The sequence below is a fragment of the Oryctolagus cuniculus genome, chromosome X (assembly GCF_051225735.1).
Source record: "Oryctolagus cuniculus isolate XC-2025 breed Fujian yellow rabbit chromosome X, ASM5122573v1, whole genome shotgun sequence".
In the NCBI taxonomy this organism is placed as follows: domain Eukaryota; kingdom Metazoa; phylum Chordata; class Mammalia; order Lagomorpha; family Leporidae; genus Oryctolagus; species Oryctolagus cuniculus.
The window spans coordinates 97,302,566-97,325,079 of record NC_142888.1 but is presented as its reverse complement, the minus strand read 5'-3'; the positions used below and the strand labels follow the sequence as shown (position 1 = coordinate 97,325,079).

At 40.9% G+C, this 22,514-nt stretch overlaps 1 long non-coding RNA gene across 1 annotated transcript in view; it reads right to left on the bottom strand.

Moving 5' to 3' along the window:
- Window positions 1–21,311, bottom strand: part of LOC149119705 (uncharacterized) — a 69,822-nt gene extending 48,511 nt beyond the window's left edge. The window contains exon 1 of the long non-coding RNA XR_016227972.1: window positions 21,076–21,311. This is a non-coding gene — a long non-coding RNA (uncharacterized LOC149119705). The remainder of the gene's footprint in view (window positions 1–21,075) is intronic.
- Between the last annotated feature and the right edge of the window lie 1,203 nt (window positions 21,312–22,514).

Genomic DNA, 22,514 nt, shown 5'->3' with positions numbered 1-22,514 from the left:
CCTGATTTGGCCAGAATATTTCTGTTGTGGTCATAGTAAATGATGGTTATGGGAATGGGCTTAAGGCCTGGATGGTAATTATTTGTAGGCTAGGCTAGATGGCACATAGTAGAGATATCTGAGGGGAAGGAATATTGACTAAGGGTGAATGGCCTTATGGTTCTGGCCAAGTGGGCAAGGTCTGAATTTAAGGCCTGTTGGGTATGGGCAAATGCTGAGGGTCAGGCAGATAGGTGGGGAAGGACTACACTCTCTGGGCAGAGGTTTATGGCCAAGGTATTGTGATCAGCTGAGCAAATATACACTGAAAAGCTAGTTTGGAGAGGCCAAGATGATAGAAACATATGGTTAATGCCAGATGGACAAGGCCAATGGGGACAATCCAAGTGTATCTGCTCAGAAGTGTATTCACCAACATTGTGTTCTGTGGGGCGTCTATACAAGAGAACAATAGAATAATAGGGGGCTTGTGGTATAATGTACACTATTTGTGATCAGGTCATCAAGGCCAGGAAGTCAGAACACTGAGACTAATGGGCATAGTGTATGGGGACAAGTCAGGGCTTGGGGTCGGGTCAGGTATCAATGCCAGGTTTGGGTGGCAAAGTGCATTCAGAAGTTTAAGGCAAGGTTGGCAAGCCTGATGTCTTCAGGAAGTAAAAGTGAGATTGATAAGGACATGATTGTAAGACATGTGGAATCAGTACAAGGAATTGGGAAAGATGCATATGTCTACACATGTGGTTCTATGCAGGCCAGACCAGAGTAGCTCAGGTGCCTATGACAAGGAGGCAAAGACCAAGATGTTGTTACCAGTTCAATATACTTGGAGTATAACATCAGACAGGGATATCCAGTGGTGTAAATAAGGGGGTATAGGTAGATGAGTATTCATGGAAGGTAAGGGCAATGGAGATGTAATTCCACATGAGGAATATCCTGTTATAGTCTGGTGTGTTAAAGCCAAGCTGGAAAATCATGGTAGGGCGAGGCATAGGCAAAGCAGAAAGACATCCAGAATGCAGGTATTCCAAAGGGTCAAATCAACTGGAGAAGCCACAGTGAGAATTTATAGGAGTTGGTGGCCATGGGGTCAGAGCAAAAGGGTAAAGGTCTTTGTTATGACCATCTGCTTAATGTGGTAAGGCTAAGGCCAGGAAGTAAATCCTAGGAGGCTTTCACTTGTGGAATAAGGCTGCCGGGTAAATTTCAGCTGGGGATATACAAGTATTAAAGGCCAGACGATTGTAGGCATAAAACCAAATAGGGTAATGTTCTGAGGTCTGGCCATGGTGTAATGTTGGGCGGAGAAATCCCAGTGGCTGAATCTGGATGCTCAAGGCAATGTGAGAAAGCCTGCTCAGCAAGTGATGAGACATAAAAATGAGGTAGGAAAATCCACAGTCCTGAGACCACAGGGTTCATTTCACATGGCAACGAACAGACATGATCATGTTTCTAAGTGAGTAAGATTAACGCTGTTGATGCCTAAAATGTTATGGACACAATGGAAAAGCTAGGCGATTTCACCACAATGTCAATACCACTTAGGCATGAACAGGCTGGTAAAGCAAGGGGAATGGAAAGATGAGTATGGGTTAAGGTAAAGCAATGGATCTTGCATTCATATTGGAGGCTCTGGTATATAGTGAAGGTTCAGTAGTTGATCCATGTGCAGAAGCCCAAGAGGGCATTGCATAGTGAGAAGGACAAGGGGCCAGGCCATAAGGGCAAGAAGACAGCAAGGTCATGGACACAACGCAAGTTGGTTGAGAATACGAAAAACTTGCAACTGTTCTATGGCCTCAGGATTGGGACAGGTTGGCTAGGCCTTCCGTAGAATTCCAGGTGGTAATGGAACTTTACCATCTGGTGAGAAAAGTCAGGAGATTAACGCCACACTGGTATGCTCAGATTTGTAACAAGGAGTTATGGGCATATTCCTATGAATGAAGGGTTACAACATGGGGTTAATGTCATATGGGGAAGCCCAGCTTGAAAATGTCAGAAGATTAAGTTGTTTGGGGAAGTGGATTGGGCATCAAGGAAAATATCATGGCCAAATGTTCAAGACCTGGATTATGAGGACAGAAGTACAATGTTAAGAGGTTTAATCCAGGGGCATAAAGTTTGGTAGACAATGCCACCCACACATCCACACAACATATAGAGTATAGTTTGAGAACATGTTTTGCAGTTAATTCTCATAGCACAACTCATTAAGGCCGGAGGTCCAACATAGGGAGTAAGTGCACAGTGACTTCCGTTGTTCCTTTAACAATTAACACTCTTATTTATTATGTCAGTGATCATCTGAGGCTCTTTCAAAGATGCCAAGGCTATAGAACCCTTTTGTGACCACAGACTCCATCAGTAATTGGACACAGTCGTAAGGAAAGTGGAAGCTCTCCCCTCCCTTCAGAGAAAAGTACATCCTTCTTTGATGGCCCCTTCTTTCCACTGAATTCTCACAAGGATCCTTCATGTAGGATATTTTTTGCCACAGAGTCTTAAGGATGGGCTGCGCAGAGAAACACAGTCATCACTACATGCATACTGAAAGCAAAAGAATAGGAAAAGTTATTTCGTGCTAACAGAAACCATAAATAAGCTGTTGTAGCCATCCTAATATCAGACAAAATATACTTTAAAAACTGTTAAGAGACAAAAAGGCACTACATAATGATTAAGGGATCAATTCAACAGGAAGATATAACTACTATACCTGTATATGCACCTAATTACAGGGCACTTGACCAATTAAAAGAAATCTTAAGGGATGTAAAGGGAGACATAGACTCAAATGCAATAGTAATGAGGACTTCAGTACTCCACTTTCAGCAATGGACAGATAACCAGACAGAAAATGAGCAAGGAAACAACAGCGTTAATCAATACTATAGACCAATTGCACCTAACAAATGTCTACTCAACTTTCCATCCTACAGCCACAGAATACATATTCTCACCAGTGCATGGAACTTTCCTCAGGGTTCACCACATGCTACGACATAAAGCCAGTTTCACCAAATTCACAAATTGCAATCACCATGCATCTTCTCAAACCACAATGGAATGAAGCTGGAAAGTAGCAAATCAGCAGGTGGATCCCTTGTGCAGAGGAAGCTGGGGTGTCAATTCTAAGGTGGTTAGGGCAAAGATGTTATGACCAATTAAGTATGCTGGGAGGTGAACACCATATGGGAATATCTCGGGCTGTAAATCAGGAGGAATGGGCAAGTAAGGTTTTGTGAGAGTTAAGGCTAGTGCATGGGCTAGTTCCCAAGGAAGATGCTTCAGTGGGAAAGACCAGGTTGGCAAAGCATTGTAGGCAGGTCTTGGGAAAAGGCAGAAAGGCATACAGGGTTGGAAATATAAAAAGTTCACAAGAGGGGGCGAAACCACAGGGGAGTCTTGTGCAAGACTTTGAGGCTGTAGAATTGCAGAAGGGGGAAGGATCTTTGAATTAAGTCAGTGAGTTAGGACTAGGGGGATGGGGTAGAGCTCAGGAGAGTGAGGAAATATATGGTATTTTCCCTTGGGATGTAAGACTAGCAGGTTAGTACCAGTCAAGGATGGACAAGATATTGTCAGGATTATATGCATATAACCTGCTACAAAGATAAGAGCATGAGCTCTGGCCACAGTGTAATGCCAGGTGAGGACATCCCAGTGTGTGGATCTAGAAGCTTAAGGCAATGTGGGTCAGCCTGCTCAGCAGGTGAGGGCCAGAATGGTGAGGTGGGGAAGTCAGGGATTGTGAGATCACAGGGTTCAGGACAGTTAGTTTTGCCACTGGTGTGTATCCACAAGACTCTTTCTCTAAGGGGATGACATGATTGAGATCAAATATCTAAGTAAACATGAGTACTGTTGGCTGTTAAGAGCAGGACAGTTATGGCCTGTTCATTGCACCACAATATTTTTTTAAAGATTTGTTTATTTGAAAGGCAGAGTTACAAAGAGGTAGAGGCAAAGAGAAGAAGAGAGAAGTCTTCCATCCACTGGTTCACTCCTCAACTGGCCACAATGGTCAGAGCTGGGCTAGATCTGAAGCCAGGAACCAGGAGCTTCCTCCACATCACTCATGAGGGTGCAGGGGCCCAAGCACTTGGGCCATCTTCCACTGCTTTCTCAGGCCATAGCAGAGAGCTGGATCGGAAGTGGAGCAGCTGGGACATGAACCAGTGCCTATATAGGATGTCAGCACTGCAGGCAGCAGCTTTACCCACTATGCCACAGCCCAGACCCTACACCATAATATTTATATCACATGGGATTGACCAGGTCAGTAAGAAGGGAGACTGGAGAGATGCATATAGACTAAGATAAAGGCAATGGATATGACATTCATATTGCAGACACTCTTATATAGTGATGACTTGGTGGGTCACCCCAGTGCAGAAGCCTACATGTGCATTGAACAGTGGAAAAGACAAGTGGTCTGGCCAAAAGGGTAAATAGTACAGCAAGGCCAAGCATGCAGAGCCAGATTGGAAAGAACAAGGGAGACTTGCAAGGTTCATATGGTCTCATGTTTGGGCTAGGTTGGGTAGGACTTCCATGTAAGTCCAGGAGGTAAGGGCCAGTTCCTTTGGTTGAGTAAGGTCATGAGGTTAACAGTGCGTGGGTATTATCATATGTTTAATAACAATTGCTGTGGGCCGGCGCTGTGGCATAGTGGGTAAAGCTGCTACCTAAAGCACCAGCATTCCATATGGGCACTGGTTCAAGTCCCAGCAGCTCCACTTCCTATCTAGCTTCATGCTAATATGCCTGGGGAAAACAGAGCGAAATGGCCCAAGTAATTGGGCCACTGCATCCACATGGGAGACCCAGAAGAAACTCCTGGCTCCTGGCTTCAGATAGGCCCAGCTCCAACCATTGCAGCTATTTCGGGAGTGAACCAGCAGTTGGGAGATCTGTCTGTCTCTCCCTCCACTCCCACTCTTCTTTCTGTAACTCTGTCAAATAAATTAATAGACCTTAAAAAGAACAAGTGTTATTAATAGAGTACCTGAAATATAACATATTGGAATTAAATAGATGTCTTGAGAAGTGATGATTGTTTATAACCCTTGTCTCTTTTATTGAGCATCAGTGTTTTGTTTCGTTTTCTATTTATAATATTTGCTGAACTAATTTACTTAAGGTAAAGTTAACTATAAGATCATTTATTTACTCAAAAAATATCACTGTAAAAATTAAGAGTGGGAGTTTGAGAGGGAAGAGGAGGGGAAGGAAATGTTGGAGCATGGTTGGGAGGGAAGTGCCACTATGTTCCTAAAATGGTGTAAAGGAAAATGTGAAATGTGTATAACTTAAATAAAATATTCAAAAAAGAACAAGTGCTTATGGTTTTATTAATATTAGGGCATGGGCTAGGGCTTGGGGTAATCCTAGATGGAATACCCAGGTACATAATGTGAGAAGGTTAAATTTGAAGGGGGAATGCTGAGCATTAAGGGCAGTGTTCTTGGACAAATGATAAAGACCTAGATGATGAGGGTGGCAGGAAGACAATGCCCACTTCCATTATAGTCATCGTTTTCAGGACTTCCACATCCACAGGCACAGCCCACTGCCTAGGACTAAATCCAGTTGGCCTTCCCCTGGAAACCCATCAGTTGTGCAAGCAAGACGGGTATGATTTCTGTGGGGAGCAACCGGACTAGACTGAGTTACTGGAATTAAGACTTATTCTATGCATCTGCTCTCCCACAATATGGCGCTGGGAGAGAAGTAAACAGCTTCCGCACAGCTGCCTCCAGTTCAACCAATTAACTGTAGGACTTGCTCCTGATTGGAGAGCAGCGTACTCGGCGTGTGGGCAGCCGAGTTGGGATTGGCGGAGGAGGACTATAAAGGAGGAGAGAGACGGCATGCACCAGGAACATCTAAGGGGAACAGCTGTGCAGCCCCCGAGAGAGCCGGCCGGCGGTGTGCCGCTCCCCTGCGGAAGTGGGGAATGTGGCCAGGGGGAACTGCCCTTCCACGGAGGTGGAAGGGATAGTAGCCAACCCGGGAAGAACCAGCAGCAAACCCGGGGAGGGCCGAGCAGACAAAGAACAGCGCAGGGTCCTGTGTCATTCCTCCACGAAGAGGGGGAGCGACATAATGGTGCCGTGACTCGGATATGAAGCCTAGGCAGGGCTTAGTGTCGTTCCTCCACGAAGAGGGGGAGCGACAATTTCTGGCTGGGGAGGTGAAGGGAGGAGGGTGATTCTAGTCCAGCTCCACTGCAAGAGTCCACCTGAGGAAGGGGTAGGGTCAGTACCCAGGGCTTATAAAAACTAAGCAGACCCCACAGACCCAAGTTGTAGTCTGAGCTCCCCCCATCCACCTTTCACTCCGCTCCCTGGTCTCTTCCACTTTCAACCAGATGGTAGTTTACTCACAGATTGCCCGTGGTCATCTCTCCCCGCAAGAGAAGCAGCGAGGGTGCTCAGGCCAGGGAAGGAATTCAGCCTGCTGAGGAAATAACACGAGCAAGGGCCCTGTGGTCTGGATTGAAAATGTTTACATGTCGGGCCTAATCAGAGCCACCCAGCACATCATTCACTCTGAGGTTCTCCCAGCATCTGTCGTTACCACTCAGCTTGCCTCTGTACCAAGCAGGAAGTCCTAATCATTCTATAAACACTGATTGGGACCATGTGTTAATAAAACTTTATTTGGAGAAACAGGTCATGGGCTGGATTTGACACAAAGATAGTCATTTGACTGTGGAAACAAACAAGGTTTTCCAGTATAGGAGAAAACAACAAATGTGGGGTATGGAGGGGCACAAGTCAAAAGATGGAAGAGGAAAGAATTTATAAGTCTAAGGCAGGAAAACTTGAAAGCGATGCAGTGAACAAGAAAGCTAAAAAACCAGCCACACTCAGAGAGATCTTACCAGCCCAAGTAAAAGAGCTAATGATGGCCAATAAGAGACAAGGACATGCATGCAAGCACTAGGGCCCAACATACACTATTGGTCTCACTGCATCTGGAATGCATCAAGTAAGGTCAAAGGCCTTAGCAGGAGTTTGGCCCAGGTGTATCATGCCCTTCAGAGAACTGCAATCATCACCTAGTGCATGGGTTCATGTACAGGATCCATTGCACATTGAAGCTTCTTTTTTTAATTTATCATTTTATTGTAAGGCAACTATTTTTTAAACTTTTATTTAATAAATATAAATTTCTTTTTTAACCTTTATTTAGTAAATATAAATTTCTATTGTACAGTTTATGGATTACAATGTCTCCCCCCCATAACTTCCCTCCCACTCGCACCCCTCCCATCTCCCGCTCCCTCTCCCATTCCATTCACATCAAGATTCATTTTCAATTCTCTTTATATACAGAAGATCGATTTAGTATATATTAAGTAAAGATTTCATCAGTTTGCACCCACACAGAACATAAAGTGTAAAATACTGTTTGAGTACTAGTTATAGCATTAAATCACATTATACAACACATTAAGGACAGAGATCCTACATGAGGAGTAAGTGCACAGTGACTCCTGTTGTTGACTTAACAATTTGACACTCTTTTTATGGCATCAGTAATCACTCAAGGCTCTTGTCACCAGTTGCCAAGGCTATGGAAGCCTTTTGAGTTTGCCGACTTCGATCTCATTTAGACAAGGTCATAGTCAAAGTGGAAGTTCTTTCCTCCCTTCAGAGAAAGGTACCTACTTCTTTGATGGCCCATTCTTTCTACTGGGATCTCACTTGCAGAGATCTTTCATTTAAGTCCTTTTTTTGCCAGAGTGTCTTGGCTTTCCATGCCTAAAATACTCTCATGGGCTCTTCAGCCAGATCCGAATGCCTTAAGGGCTGATTCTGAGACCAGAGTGCTGTTTAGGACATCTGCCATTCTATGAGTCTGCTGTGTATCCCACTTCCTATATTGGATCATTCTCTCTTTTTTAATTCTATCAGTTAATATTAGCAGACACTAGTCTTGTTTATGTGATCTCTTTGATTCTTAGTCCTATCATTATGATCAATTATGAACTGAAACTGATCACTTTGACTAGTGAGTTGGCATTGGTACATGCCACCAAGTAGGTGACCTAGAATGAGAGGTAGTGACCTGGCCTTGTCTCATATGTTTCCCACATGGAGAATAAACCAGCTTTTTGGGAACTCTATTTTATTTGTGCCTTTGTATCTCTCCCTCAAGCTCCCCTCATCTCTTTCCCCATATTTCTCAGTTGCTCTAACAAAAAAAGGAGTGGTTCTTATAGATCAATGTTACTTTATCCATGCATGTGAGAAATGAATGGAATGTTGCATCTGTAATAACTGGACATTCTGAGCTTGTCCAGCTGGGGTCAGCATTTCATTACAGCCTCCTTTAGACAGTGGGTGTAGGTTTCTCTGTCAGCAGCTGCCAGCTGGCAGACAAGCCTCAACAGTGTCATGTCTATTCTGAAGTCAGCCCTGCATTTCATCTGCCTTAAGAGATCCTATATTCTATGACTTCCTGAACAGGTGTGGATTGGTCCTGTGCTATGGGAATGATGGGGTCCATCTCATCATTGTCTGGTTTGTGGGGGTCTCAGGGATGAGCCCATTTCCCTAGGAGGATATCACAGTCCTTGGGATCAAAGGGATCTGGGTTAGGGATAAGTCTTCCTTCCCTTTTGGATATTATGTTCATGGGCAAGGATTTTCTTGTTTTCTGTCTTTATCTGTTTCCAATAGGTTCCAAGAAGAGTGTTAGAGGTTCACACTTCATTGCTGTCTTCCTGTGACTCCCTTGACCCCAAGATCTGGCCAGCATCCTGCGTGGCCTTTATTGTTCATTTGGGAATTACTACATCCTCATCAGGCCTCCAGGGGTCATCTGGAGTTAGAAGATTGTCCTAATAACACTTAATCCTCCATTTCATCAGTCTCAAGAATGCAAGCACATTAGCCATATTTAGAGGCCCCCATCAAATCTGTAGTTTTACATACACCAAATATACAAACTCTGTTACTGTTTAACTTTTACCAAAAATATATTTTATATTAAGGTGGACGCTGTAGTAGAGCAGGTTAAGAAGATCTTGTGGACTCTGGCAACCCATATGTGAGTGCACATTTGAGTCCCATCTATGCTGCTTTCCATCAAGTTCCCCGGGGAGCAACCATTCTTGAGTCCCTGCCACTCACATGACAGGCCTGGATGGAGATCTGTGCTACTGGCTTCAGCTATCCAGACAGAATAATGTGGTCATTTGTGGATTCAAACGGGAGGTGGATGATCTCTCTTCCTGTCTCTTCTCATCAAAATCATTTATAATCATTCATTTAAAATCTTGTTATTATTACTCTTATGGAGAATAGTATCTAGACACAGAAACAACAAAGAATAAGAATTGTGTTCAATATTCTCTAATCTTATGTACTTGTCTATGTAAACAGAACCATGCAATCTGGTCAAGATTATGAATACTACACTTTAACCAACCAGGTGTTTTTAGGCAGTAGAAGCCAAATTCCACACAGTCAAACCTATGTCAACCATGATATAATTAAATCAGCTTTTAGACCACTATTGCATCAACTTCCCCTGCTATGGACATGAGGAAATGCATGCCTTGGAGAAACATTCATGTGTGGGCCTGGTGGAACAACAATGATGTCCCAATCCTATGAAAATGAGCATCAGTGTGCACTTGCTTCCACCTGACCCTACAGATTCTCCTGATGCTGTGCCATGAGATACAGAAATTGGGCGAAAAGGTGTTCATTAAATTTCACACTTAATATAAATACAACGTTTGAAACTTAAATGAAGGAAACATATAATGGAACTGTTATACTAAACATTAAAATACCAGTACGACAAACTGTCGTTTGAAAATTTTAAAACTTCAAAGATTTCCAGTCTCATAAAAATCCAGAAAAGAAATATATATATACACATTATATATATACACACACCTATACACACACACACACACACACACACATACTGCAATGCAGAAAGTGAAGAAGAGACAGCTGGCCCTGGATAATTCTGAGAAGTGCTGAACATGAATCTTGCTACAGCCAATTACAGAATTTAGAATGAATTAATGACCAAACAATGAAAAAGCAAACCCAAGTGTCCATGGATTCCTTCTGCTAGTATTGGAGTGAAGGAATTTATTCGTGATATACACAAGTTATTGGAATGCATTCAAAGATAATGTGGGAGGTTGGGGCAAGATGGTAGTATAGCAGTGGGACATTCCAAGTCAGCAAGGAAAAACGGATAATTAATAAGAAGAGGGGTACAAGCAGGTGGTGGAATCATGAAAGTTCACGTGGAGTGGGCCAGGATTCCACCAGAAGCTGCTCAGGTCCATGCTGGGGGAAGCAGAGAGGTGGCCAAGGTGTAGAGAAGTGGCACAGGGACCCAGTGAGGAGACAGGTGCCACTTCCTCAGCAAACCAGCTGAGAGGTTGACAGCCTACAGATATGCAGACATTGATGATTGGGTTAATTTGGTGAACAGTGCTTGGAGATCTAAGCGGGAAGAAGCAGAAATTCTGGGGGATGGGTAGAGAGGTTGAACACGCCACAATCCATTGGAGCTACAGCTGGCAGAGAGAAGCTATATTGATTGTTTATATTTTTGAATATAGGCAGCTGGCTACCACATTCACCTCCCATGCACAAACCCATCAATTGCGGGGGCAACCTCACAACACACTCATGTGGGAACAAGGATCACAACAATTCAGAGTGACTTCCCCCCATCACACAAGTTATACAACAACAAGTAATATTTGGCCAGCACCGTGGCTCACTAGGCTAATCCTCAGTCTGTGGCGCCAGCACCCCCAGGTTCTAGTCCCAGTTGGGGTGTCGGATTCTGTCCCAGTTGCTCCTCTTCCAGTCCAGCTCTCTGTTGTGGCCCGGGAAGGCAGTGGAGGATGGCCCAAGTGCCTGGGCCCTGCACCCCACATGGGAGACCAGGAGAAAGCACCTGGCTTCTGGCTTCAGATTGGTGCAGCATTGCAGCCGTAGCGACCATTTTGGGGGTGAACCAATGGAAAAGGAAGACCTTTCTCTCTGTCTCTCACTCTCTCACTGTCTAACTCTTTCTGTCCAAAAAAAAGAGTAATATTAAACAACGAAAACCCATGCTCCTTTTACATACAAATGGGCTGGGAGCCCAGCCCCAGTAGGCATGGCTTATACACCAAAGCCCGGGTATCCACCTCCATCAGGACCCAGAAGTAAACAAAGCTCCAGGAGGGGGAGCTGCGTGCTTCCACTTGCAAAGGACGCAGACACATAGTGGCTCATAGCAGAGGGAAATCAATTTAAAAATAAAACCAACCAGAAACCAAACATAAATGTTGAAGAAGAAAGGAAAAATCCTGAATAAGAATAAAGAAGAATTTATGAACTTGACAATGAAGCAATCTAAATCTTCAATAATGGAGGCTGAATAAGAAGAAATTGAGACTATGCCTGAAAACTAATTCAGAAAAGTAATAATCAGATTACTTAGAAGCAATCAAAAACAGATTCAAGATATGAATGAAAAGCACTCCCAAGAAATTGAAATTTTAAAGAGAAGCCAAAATGAAATACTAGAAATGAAAAATTCAATTGACAAGATAAAACATACAGTGGAAACTCTTAGAAGTTGAACACATGAGATAGAAGAGTGAATATCAGAACTAGAAGAGAGACTTCCAGAAATAATACAGTCAAACCAAGCACAAGAAGAAGAAATTAGAAAATTAAAAATCATGGTTGCAGATTTACAAGATTCTATAAAGTAACTGAATATATGGATCATAGGAGTTCCAGAAGGTGTGGAAAGAAAGAACAGATTAGAAGGACTTCTAAATGAAATTATATCAGAAAACCTCTACAATAGACAAATGGAAAGAGACATCGAAGTACAAGAATACACAGAACTCCTAATAGATATGACCATAAAAGGAATTCACCATTCACATTGTGGCAACACTCAGCTCAGTGAAATACAAAGTATGTATTTTAAAATGTTCCAGAGAAAAATGACAAATCACATTCAGAGATAATCCAATCATACTCACGCCGGACTTCTCATCACAAACCCTACAAGGCTAGAAGACAATGGCAAGATATATTTCAAGTCCTAAGAAAAAAAAACAGTCAACCCAGAATACTGTACCCTGCAAAACATTCATTTATGAATGAAGGAGGAATAAGGATTTTCCACAGCAAACAGAAATTGAAACAATTTGTATCTTTGCACAAAGACCTACAACACTGTCTCAGAAACAGGAACTTCACTACAAAACAAGATAAATGTAAAAAATGACCCAGCAAAAGTACAAACGAAATCCACATTACAGAAACATGACAAGAAAAAGCCAGTATTTAAAAATAGTCACACTGAATGCAAATGGTCTCAGCTCCCCAGTTAAAAGACACAGACTAACTGAATGGATTAAAAAAGAAACCCCATCTATCTGCTGCCTACAAGCAACACACTTTACCAACAAAGAGGCACACAGACTGAAAATGAAAGGATGAAAAAAGATGTTCCATGATAACAGAAACCAAAAAAGAGCCAATGTGCCCATCCTAATATCAGACAAAATAGACTTTAACACAAAAACTATTAAAAGAGACAAAGGCTATTTGAAAGAATTATTAAGGGATTTAAAGGGATATGTAAACTCAAATACAATAGTAACAGGGGACTTCAATACCCCACTTTCAGCATTGGAAGATCAACCAGACAGAAAATGAACAAGGAAACAATAGAGGTAATTGATGCTACAGACCAGACTTAGCAGATAACTAAAGAGCCTTCCACCCTACAGCAAACGAGTACACATTTTTCTCCCCAGTGCATGGAACTTTCTCTAGGATTGACCATATGCTAGGACATAAAGGGAGTCTCAGCAAATTCAAAAAAAATCGAAATATACCATCCATCTTCTCAGACCACAAGCTGGAAATCAACAACTCAAGAATCTGCATTATAGGCAAACACATGGAGAATGAACAACATGTTTCTGAATGAGCAGTTGGTCATAGAAGAAATAAAAAACGTTCTGCAAAACAAATGAGGATGACAATACAACTTACCAAAATTTGTGGGATACTGCAAAAGCAGTATTAAGAATAAAGTTTATAGCAATTGGTGCCTTTATCAAAAAACTGGAAATGCCCAAATAAATGAACTCTCTATGCACCTCAAGGATCTAGAACAGCTGCAGCAAACTAAACCCAATACCAGTAGAAGAAATAATTATAATTAGAAAAGAAATCAACAAAATTGAAACCAAAAAAACAATACAAAAGATCAGTAAAACGAACAGCTGTTTTTTTTTTTTTTAAGATTTATTTGTTTATTCGAAAGAGTTACACAGAGAGGAGTGGCAGAGAGAGAGGGGGATCTTCAATCCGATGGTTCACTCCTCGGTTGGATGCAATGGTTGGAACCACGCTGATCCAAAGTCAGGAGCCATGAGCTTCTTCTGGGTATCCCATGCTGCTGCAGGGTCCCAAGGACTTGGGCCATCCTCTACTGCTTTTCCAGGCCATAACAGAGAGCTAGATCAGAAGTGGGGCAGCTGGGTCTCATACTGGCACCCATATGGGATTCTGGCACTTCAGGCCAAATTGTCAACCCACTGTGCCACAGCGTCAGCCCTGAAGAAGTGGTTTTTTTGAAAAAATAAACAAATATGACACACCATTTGCCCAACTAACCAAAAAAGGAGATAGAAGATGCAAATCAATAAAATTATATATGGAAAAGGAAACGTAACAATAGACACCACAGAAATAAAAAAAAATCACCAGAAACTACTAGAAAGAGTGTATGCCAACAAACTGGAAAACCTATAATAAATGAGTAGATTCCTGGACACATACAACTTACCTAAATTGAGCAAATAAGGTAAATAAAATCTAAACAGACCCATAATGAAGACAGAAATTGAACCAGTAATAAATGCCTTCCTAACAAAGAAGAGTCCAGGACTGGACGGCTTCACTGCTGAAATCTACCAGACATTTAAAGAACTAACCCCAGTTCTTCTCAAATGATTCAAAACAATTGAAAGGGAGGGAATACTCCCAAATTCTTTCTATGAAGCCATTATCACCTTAATTCCTAAACCTGGAAAAAAAGCAACAGAGAAAGAAAACTATAGACCAATCTCTCAGATGAATATAGATGCAAAAATCCTCAACAAAATTCTGGCCAATCGAATCCAACTACACATCAGAAAGATCACTCACCTGGACCAAGTGGGATTTATCCCTGGAATGCATTGATGGTTCAACATTTGCAAATCAATCAATGTAATACATACATTAACAAATTGAAGAACAAAAACCATATGATTATCTGTATAGATGCAGAGAAAGCATTTGATAAAATAAAACACCATTTTATGATGAAAACTCTAATCAAATTGGGTTTAAAGTAACCATTCCTCAACAGAAACAAGGCAATTTATGACAAACACAAGGCCAGCATCCTATCAAATGGGGAAAAGTTGGAAGCATTCCCATTGAGATCTGGTACCAGACAGGGATGTCCACTCTCACCATTGCTATTCAATATAGTTCTAGAAGAATGAGCCAGAGCCATTAGTCAAGAAAAAAGAAATCAAAGGGCTAGAAATTGGGAAGGATGAAGTCAAACTATCCGTTTTTGCATATGAAATAATTATATTTATAGAGATGCAAAAGACTCTACTACAGAATTATTGGAACTCATAGAACAGTTTGGTAAAGCAGCAGGATATAAAGTCAATACACAAAAATCAACATTTTTTGTATACACAGACAATGCCACTGCTGAGAAAGAACTTCTAAGATCAATCCCATTCACAATAGCCAAACCAAGGATGTCAAAGATCTCTCTGATTAGAATTACAAAATATTAAAAAAAGAAATAGAAGAAGATGAAAAAATGGAAACTATGCCATGTTCATGGATTGGAAGAATCAATATCATCAAAATGTCCATTCTTATGAAAGAATTTACAGATTCGATGTGATACCAATAAAAATAACAAAAACATTCTTCTCAGATTAGATAAAAGGATTCTGAAATTCATATGGAGGAAAAGGAGAGCTCCAATAGCTAAATCAATCTTATGCAGCAAAAACAAAGCCAGAGGCATCACAATACCAGACTTTAAGATATACTACAAGGCAGTTATCATCAAAACAGCCTAGTCCTGTTACAAAAATAGATAGATACACCAATGGAACAGAATAGAAATCCCAGAAATCAATCCAAACATCTATAACCAACTTACATTTGACAAAGGAGCTAAAACCAATCCCTGGAGCAAGGACAGTCTCTTCAACAAACGGTGCTGGTAAAAGTGGATGTTCACACACAGAAGTATGAAGCAAGACCCCTACTACACACATTACACAAAAATCCACTCAACATGGATTAAAGATTTAAATATATGCCCCACCACCATCAAGTTAATCAAGAATATTGGCAGAAACCTTGCAAGACTTTGGCACAGGCAAAGAATTCTGGAAAATACTCAAGAGGCACAGACAGTCAAAGCCAAAATGAACAAATGGGATTACCTCAATTTGAGAAGCTTCTGTACAGCAAAAGAAACAGTCAGTAAAGTGAAGAGGCAACTGACAGAATGGGAGAAATTATTTGCAAACTATGCAACTGTTAAAGGATTAATAACCAGAATCTACAAAGTGATCAACAAACTCCACAATAACAAAACAAACAACCCAGTTAAGAAATGAGCAAAGGATTTAAACAGATATTTTTCAAAAGAGGAAATCCAAATGGCCAACAGACACATGAAATGATGTTTAGGATCACTAGCCATCAATGAAACACAAATCAAAACCACAATGAGGTTTCACCTCTCCCCAGTTAGATTGGCCCTCATACAGAAATCAACAAACAACAAATTCCTGAGAATATGTGGGGGAAAGGGCACCCTAACACACTGTTGGTGGGAATGTAAACTGGTAAAGCTACTAGGCAAGATAGTATGGAGATACCTCAAAAATCTGAATATAGACCTACCTATGACCCAGCAATCCCTCTCCTGGGAATTTACCCAAGGGAAGTGAAATCTGTAAACAAAAGAGTTATCTGCACCTCCTTTTTTATTGCAGCTCAATTCACAACAGCTAAGACATGGAATCAACCTAAATGCCCATCAACCGAAGACTGGTTAAAGAAATTGTAGGATATGTACACTATGGAATACTACACAGCATTAAAAAATGAAATTCAGTCATTTGCAACAAAAGGTATCAAGCTGGAAAACTTCATACTAGTGAAATAACCCTGTCCTAAAGAGACAAATTCCATATACTCTCCCTGATCTGTGAGAATTAATAGCAATCCTAAAATGAAAACTATAGAAGTGAAATAGACATTTTTAGAAACATTGACTTGAATAACACTCGTCTGGTCAAGGGACAGTTTTTTATTGTTACTTTTTATTTTGTATTTCCTTTTTTTATTTGTTTTCTTTCTTTCCTTTTCTTTTGTCTTCTTCATACTAATGTTGAACTCTTTATGTAACACCGAGTTAATCATATGTAAAAAATAAGAGAGGGAGGAGGTAGTATATAACTATAAAGGTGTATAGTTCTGCATACAGTCCTACAGACTTACTTCAAAGCCTACAGCCTAAAAACTTGTCAGGGGACTCCAAAACCATGAAAATCGGTGGTACATACGCCATCATAACTGTTAAAGTGACCATATTAAATGTTAAAGTCAACATATAGATAGATTTAAGTGTAAAAGTGACCATATAAATAACATTAAGTGCCTGGAAATAATAACAGACAGAATTAAAAAGTAGGAAATGTCCAATACGGGAAGCAGTCCACACAGCAGACTCCTAGAATGAAATTCGCTGTAAATAACACTCTGACCTCAGTATTGACCCTTAAGGCTACCTGGTCTGGCTGAAAGGCCTGTGAGAACATTTCAGGCATGGAAAGCCAAGACACTGTGGCAAAAAATATCCTATATGAAGGATCTCTGTGAGACCTCAGTGGAAAGAAGGGTCCATCAAAGAAGGATGTACTTTTCTCTGAAGGGAGGCGAGAACTTCCACTTTGCTTATGACTGTGTCCAATTACTGATGGAGTCTTCGGTCATAAAAGGCTTTCATAGCCATGGAAGCTCAAGGCAAGAGCGTCAGGTGATCACTGATGTCATAAATAAGAATGTTAATTGTTAAAGGAACAACAGAAGTCACTGTGCACTTACTCCCCATGTAGGACCTCCATCCTTAATGAGTAATACTAGGAGAATTAACTCAAAACTTGTACTCAAACTGTATTATATATTTTGTGTGGGTGTGTGGGTGCAAATTCTTGAACTATATACTTAACATAGAGTTGGTCCTCTGTATCTAAAGTTAAACTAAAAATGAACCATAATGAAGAAGGGGGTGGGAAAGGGAGTAGGTGGTGGAATGGGAGTCGGGGTGGGAGGGTGGATATGGGGGAAAGAACCACTATATTCCTAAAATTGTACCTATGAAAAATGTACTCATTAAATAAAAGCTTTAAAAAAACAAATACAATGTGAAAATTAATAATTGATGTATGTCATAAGATATATTTTTATAATGATGATTCTGAGTAGAAATATATAATTAGCTGGACTCACTAATAGATTCACAATTAGATACAGAGGAAGAAGAATATAAAAAAAGAATATAAAAATACTATACTGCTACTTAATACAATACAATACTTAATACAATAATTTCACAGCAAAGGCATTTTTTGTTGCTGTTCTTCAGCTGCTTCCTTTATTAGAAACAGTGAAACGGATTGAGCAGAACAACAACACATTTGGTATTTCCTCCACTACACTGGAAATGGATGCTCCCCTGCCATAAACCAATGAAAAGCCAAGGCTGAAAGGGTGAAGCACACCCTCCTCCCCATTGCCAGACAGCACCTGCCTACCAACCAGTCAGTATTTTTGAGTTTCAGTGCACTAATCTTTGTAGGAGCAGTCCGTTTGTAGCCCTGCTCTCAACTGAAGAGGAGCAAAATTGAAGCCTTTGGTCTCTTCTAATGTGCAGCCAGAGGGTGGACACTGACCAGGGCTCCTTCTTTGACAAGTTAGTGAGGTCTTCTCCTGCTTCTATACCGTAACATGTGACGTTGCTCCAGGTCCTGGGGTCTTGGGTTGGTTAAATGCTGGTCATCTCTGGGGAAAGAATTCAGGTCCACAGGGGCATCCACCTCTGGGTTTCAGATAGCCAACATGTAGTGGGTGCAGTGGCAGTTAGGAGAGACTTGCAGGTAAGGTCTGGAATTTTCCACAACCTCACTGGTTTGGTAGCTTGCTGTGAGTTGGCCTTTAAAATCAGCATCTTCAGAAACAGTTACATAGGGGAAAACAAGCCTTACATAGGCATCAACCTGGCACTGAACCCTCTTTTCCAGCTGGTTCTCTCCCTACACAGAGACCTGAATGATCTAAAGGCATCAGGTAAAGGTCCTCTCTGAAACATTACAGAAAGCCTAGGATGGCAGAAGGTAGGGTCAGGCCCAAGGAGGTCTTCTAACAGCAGCTGCCTGAGGTGGGTCAGGTCAAAAGCCCTGGAGTCCTTCATTTGGTTCAAGCCAGTCATTGTGCTACTGTACCCCAAAGCTTCCTGTGGAGAAGCCCTGAACCACACAATGGTGCTCTCTGGCCTCAAGGCTCACAGGACCTCAGTGAAGAGCCCAAGAGAAGTTCAGAAAAAAACTTAAGACTAATAGCAGCTTCCAGCTGATTCCTATGGACCTGGGTAGTGTCCCCACCAGGAGGTAACAGCAAAGTCCAAGGAGTACATTGCTTAGTTTTGGTGAGGGAGCTGCTCAAGCCTCTACCAGGGCCTGTTTCTATTCCATTGGCTGGGATAACAACAACACAGCTGGCTCTAGATATCTGTGCACACCAAACCTTGCACTATATTATTGACAAAACCAGGTAAAACTAGCAAAATGAAAGGCAAATTAAGAAATAAGACATGTGACAATATAAAATGATACTGTGATTCCTGTGAGTATAACTGGGTAATTTTCTAAGAAACATATTACAGTGACAAACACATATGCAGAAATTGGGTGAAAAAGATTCCATAAAGTTTACATCTAAGAAAGAATATAAAGAAAATTGTGGAAATTGAAATCAAGAAATGTGACTTCATGTAACAAACTTAAAGAAATGATACTAGCATAAACAATTGTAATTTGGAAAACATAAAAAAGAGAAATTTTAAGTTCCATAAAAATCCTACAAAGGAGATACACACACACACATTTCCATATATAATCACCTGCAATAGAGAATCATGGCATGGCATGGCCCTGGACAACGGTGAAAATTTTTGGAACACGAAAGTTGCTGGAATCACATTCAGAATTCATAAAAAATTGCTGACTTTACTATTAAAAACTAAATTAAAATAACCATGATACACTATGTGAGATATGTTTACAAATAGTTTATTGATGATAAACCCAGATGTCCATAATCATGCGGAGACAAAGCAAAAAATAAAAATCAAAGCACATACTACAATATATAATGTAATATTTTGACTAGAAAAATAATGTGGCATAAGTAGGAATCTAGGCATAAGTAGCTAAAGGGACATTTTTGCAAAGCAGTTCTAAAGTCATCTGTACAAAGGAATAAAGGAAATTAGCAGGATATTAAGTCTAGGAAACATAATCGTATTTACCAGTATAATCTCAAGGAAATGATATGAGGTTTTCATTTATAGTTTGGACAAATTGAAAGTCAATCCAAAATCAGGTAAAAAATATTGCATTTATTTCAGAAAATATAAGGGGCAGAAAGTATAGTTGGCCTAGTGGTTTAGACAGTGGTGGGTGAGGTCTTGTTCCCCAGCTGAGTGTCTCAGTTTGAATCTCAGATTTGGCTCCTGATTTCAGTTTCTGAGAGGCAACGTAGATAGGTCAAGTATATCAGACCCTGCCACTCATGTGGGAGACCAAGGCTGAAGTCCCACCTCCTTGATGTTATATACAGGGGGAGTGAAACTGCAGGTGGGAATCCATCCTCTGTATGTAAGTTTTCAATTCATTAAATTTAAATTTTCAGAACCAAAAATTGGAGGAAAAAAATTCTACAACTTTACAAAGAATTTTAAAAGAAATAATCCAGTGTCCAAGGCTGTACACTCTAAAATTTGTAAAACCACAGAACAGATCAGCATGGTAAATGAAGATTAAATGATTAGAGTATCATAAGGTGGATCTGAGCAACCCCATACCTGATGTTCATGAGACATACAGAGTTTTGAGGGACATGACTTCACAATGAATAGTCAGCCATCATGGTCATAAATTAACACTTCTAGGATTGGACTACACTTGGATATCAATTAAATAAATACACAGAACAGCATATTCAAGCAGAAAAAAATAAAAAGGTGATGAACATGTGTTATAAAAGTTATTGTGATTACTGACAAATTTAGATAGAGCAAGAATAATTTGAGAAGCAGATACAACAGAATTTGGTAGAAACAGGTCAGATAAAACAATTCTAATAAAATATTCCAGGAACTGAAATCAAATTTAAGATGAGGTAACTTAACAGAATAGAATTAAATAAGCATATTGGTGTCTAGAATTATACTTTGGAAAATTTCAAAAATTCATGGTTATGTAAATCCCATAAAAATGTAGGGAAGGAAAAAAACATGTGACCTTGACGGGGTGAAAGATGATACTGGCCCTAGTTCCCTGTCATAAATGTGTACATGAAGGCATCCTGAACAACGCCCTGGACCAGGCTGAGGGCGCTGTGGAAATGTAAGCTCATGGCCCACCCTCAAGGGGCTGGCACTGGCTTTCATGCTCAGGTGCTGGTAATCTACAAATGACAACATAACAACAGGACATGCCTGCTGCTATATAAATGATACTGTTATGAAGTCATGGAAAGGAAGATTTTGTGACAACGGCACTAACAAGGCAAGTAGACAGGAAGGACTGCTATAATAAAGAAGACATCCACATGACATTAGTTACTGAGAACATAAACATGCCAGCACAGGACTCCCGCTCACACCCAAGGCACTTACCAAAGCAAAACTGGGCTCCCTTGGGAGAACAAACAGCACACAGGGCACTGAGCTCAGTGACAGTGCTGCTGACCACCACTGCCGTGGCCGCCTCACCAAAGTGAACAGGAGCCCCGCTCCCTCTCAGCCCCGCCGCCCCGCCCCTAGTCTTTTTCAGTTCTGGCACCCGCCAAGGAGTGGGCTTGGAGGCACTCGGGCAAAGGGGCTGCCCAGTAAGGACAGATGTAGCACGTGGGCGAGGGGACAGAGCGGGGAAATACTGAAAGGGTGGCAACTTAGGGTAGAGTGAGCCCCAGCGCTTTAGGCACAAGGGGAAGTCGCTACACGCCCCCTAGCGAGTCGGCGGCCCAGGTTAGGAAAATTGAGCTGGACTCAACCCTAAGGTACCTATAGGTGCTCAGAGAACAAGCAACTGAACTATGGTTGAAATAAGCGCCTGAGGAGATTATGGCAGTGAGACAGAAATATAACAAACTCCGCCAACGACTGATCGCCAAAATCCCAGATTTTGGGGGGGTAACAGTTTGTCAACCATGAATTTAAAAAGTGTCTGCCCTGCTCCAGAGGCTAAAAATGCTCTGTCTTACCCGACAAGAGTTGAAGATGCAGAATTTGAATATGTTAAATCAAGTTACCGAATATACATATATATATTTATTTTTTATGTATACAATATATAGTATATACAGAATAAATATATTTTTGAATATATACACTTTTGAAAATATATAATTTGAATATATTAAATCAAGGTACAGAATATATATGCTTTTATATACAAAATATACATATTTTTGATGAAAATCATTATTTGAATGAGAGTAGTGATCCCTCTCCAAAGCCCATGGAACTCAGATGGAAATCTGGAAAGGACTTGAGGAAAACTTTAATTCAAATGCTGAACAAAGCCAGCAGGAAAAGGCACATCACCTGATTTCCTGACCATCTCATTGCAGGTGCAGATAGGTTAGGAGAGGTCCACAAAGATGATATTTTGCAGAATCCATTACCGAAGTACCTGGTTTCTGATGCTGATGATGAGGTAGGGGAAGGAGAAGATGACAATGATGAAGTAGTATTGGAAGACATTGAAGAAGGGTATGAAGATAAAAGTCAAGAAGGTGATGATATGAAGTAGAGAAGTATGAAGGAGATTACTAATAAAGAACTGATGAATTCCAACCATTTCTTATTTTTAATTTTCTACAGAAGGCTTCTTTATCTGGTTTACTGACCATTGTAATGTACTTGCAGATGGGAGAGCAGAGCCCATCAAAGATATTTGGTCGAATCCATTACAGTGGTACTTGGTTCCTGATGTGGATGATGAGGACGGGGAAGGAGAGGATGAAAATGAAGAAGGCAAAGAAAGAGGGGGCTATTTATGATATTAATTAGGAAAGGGCTGAGGATGGAAGTGAAGAAGCTGAAGTTGAAGA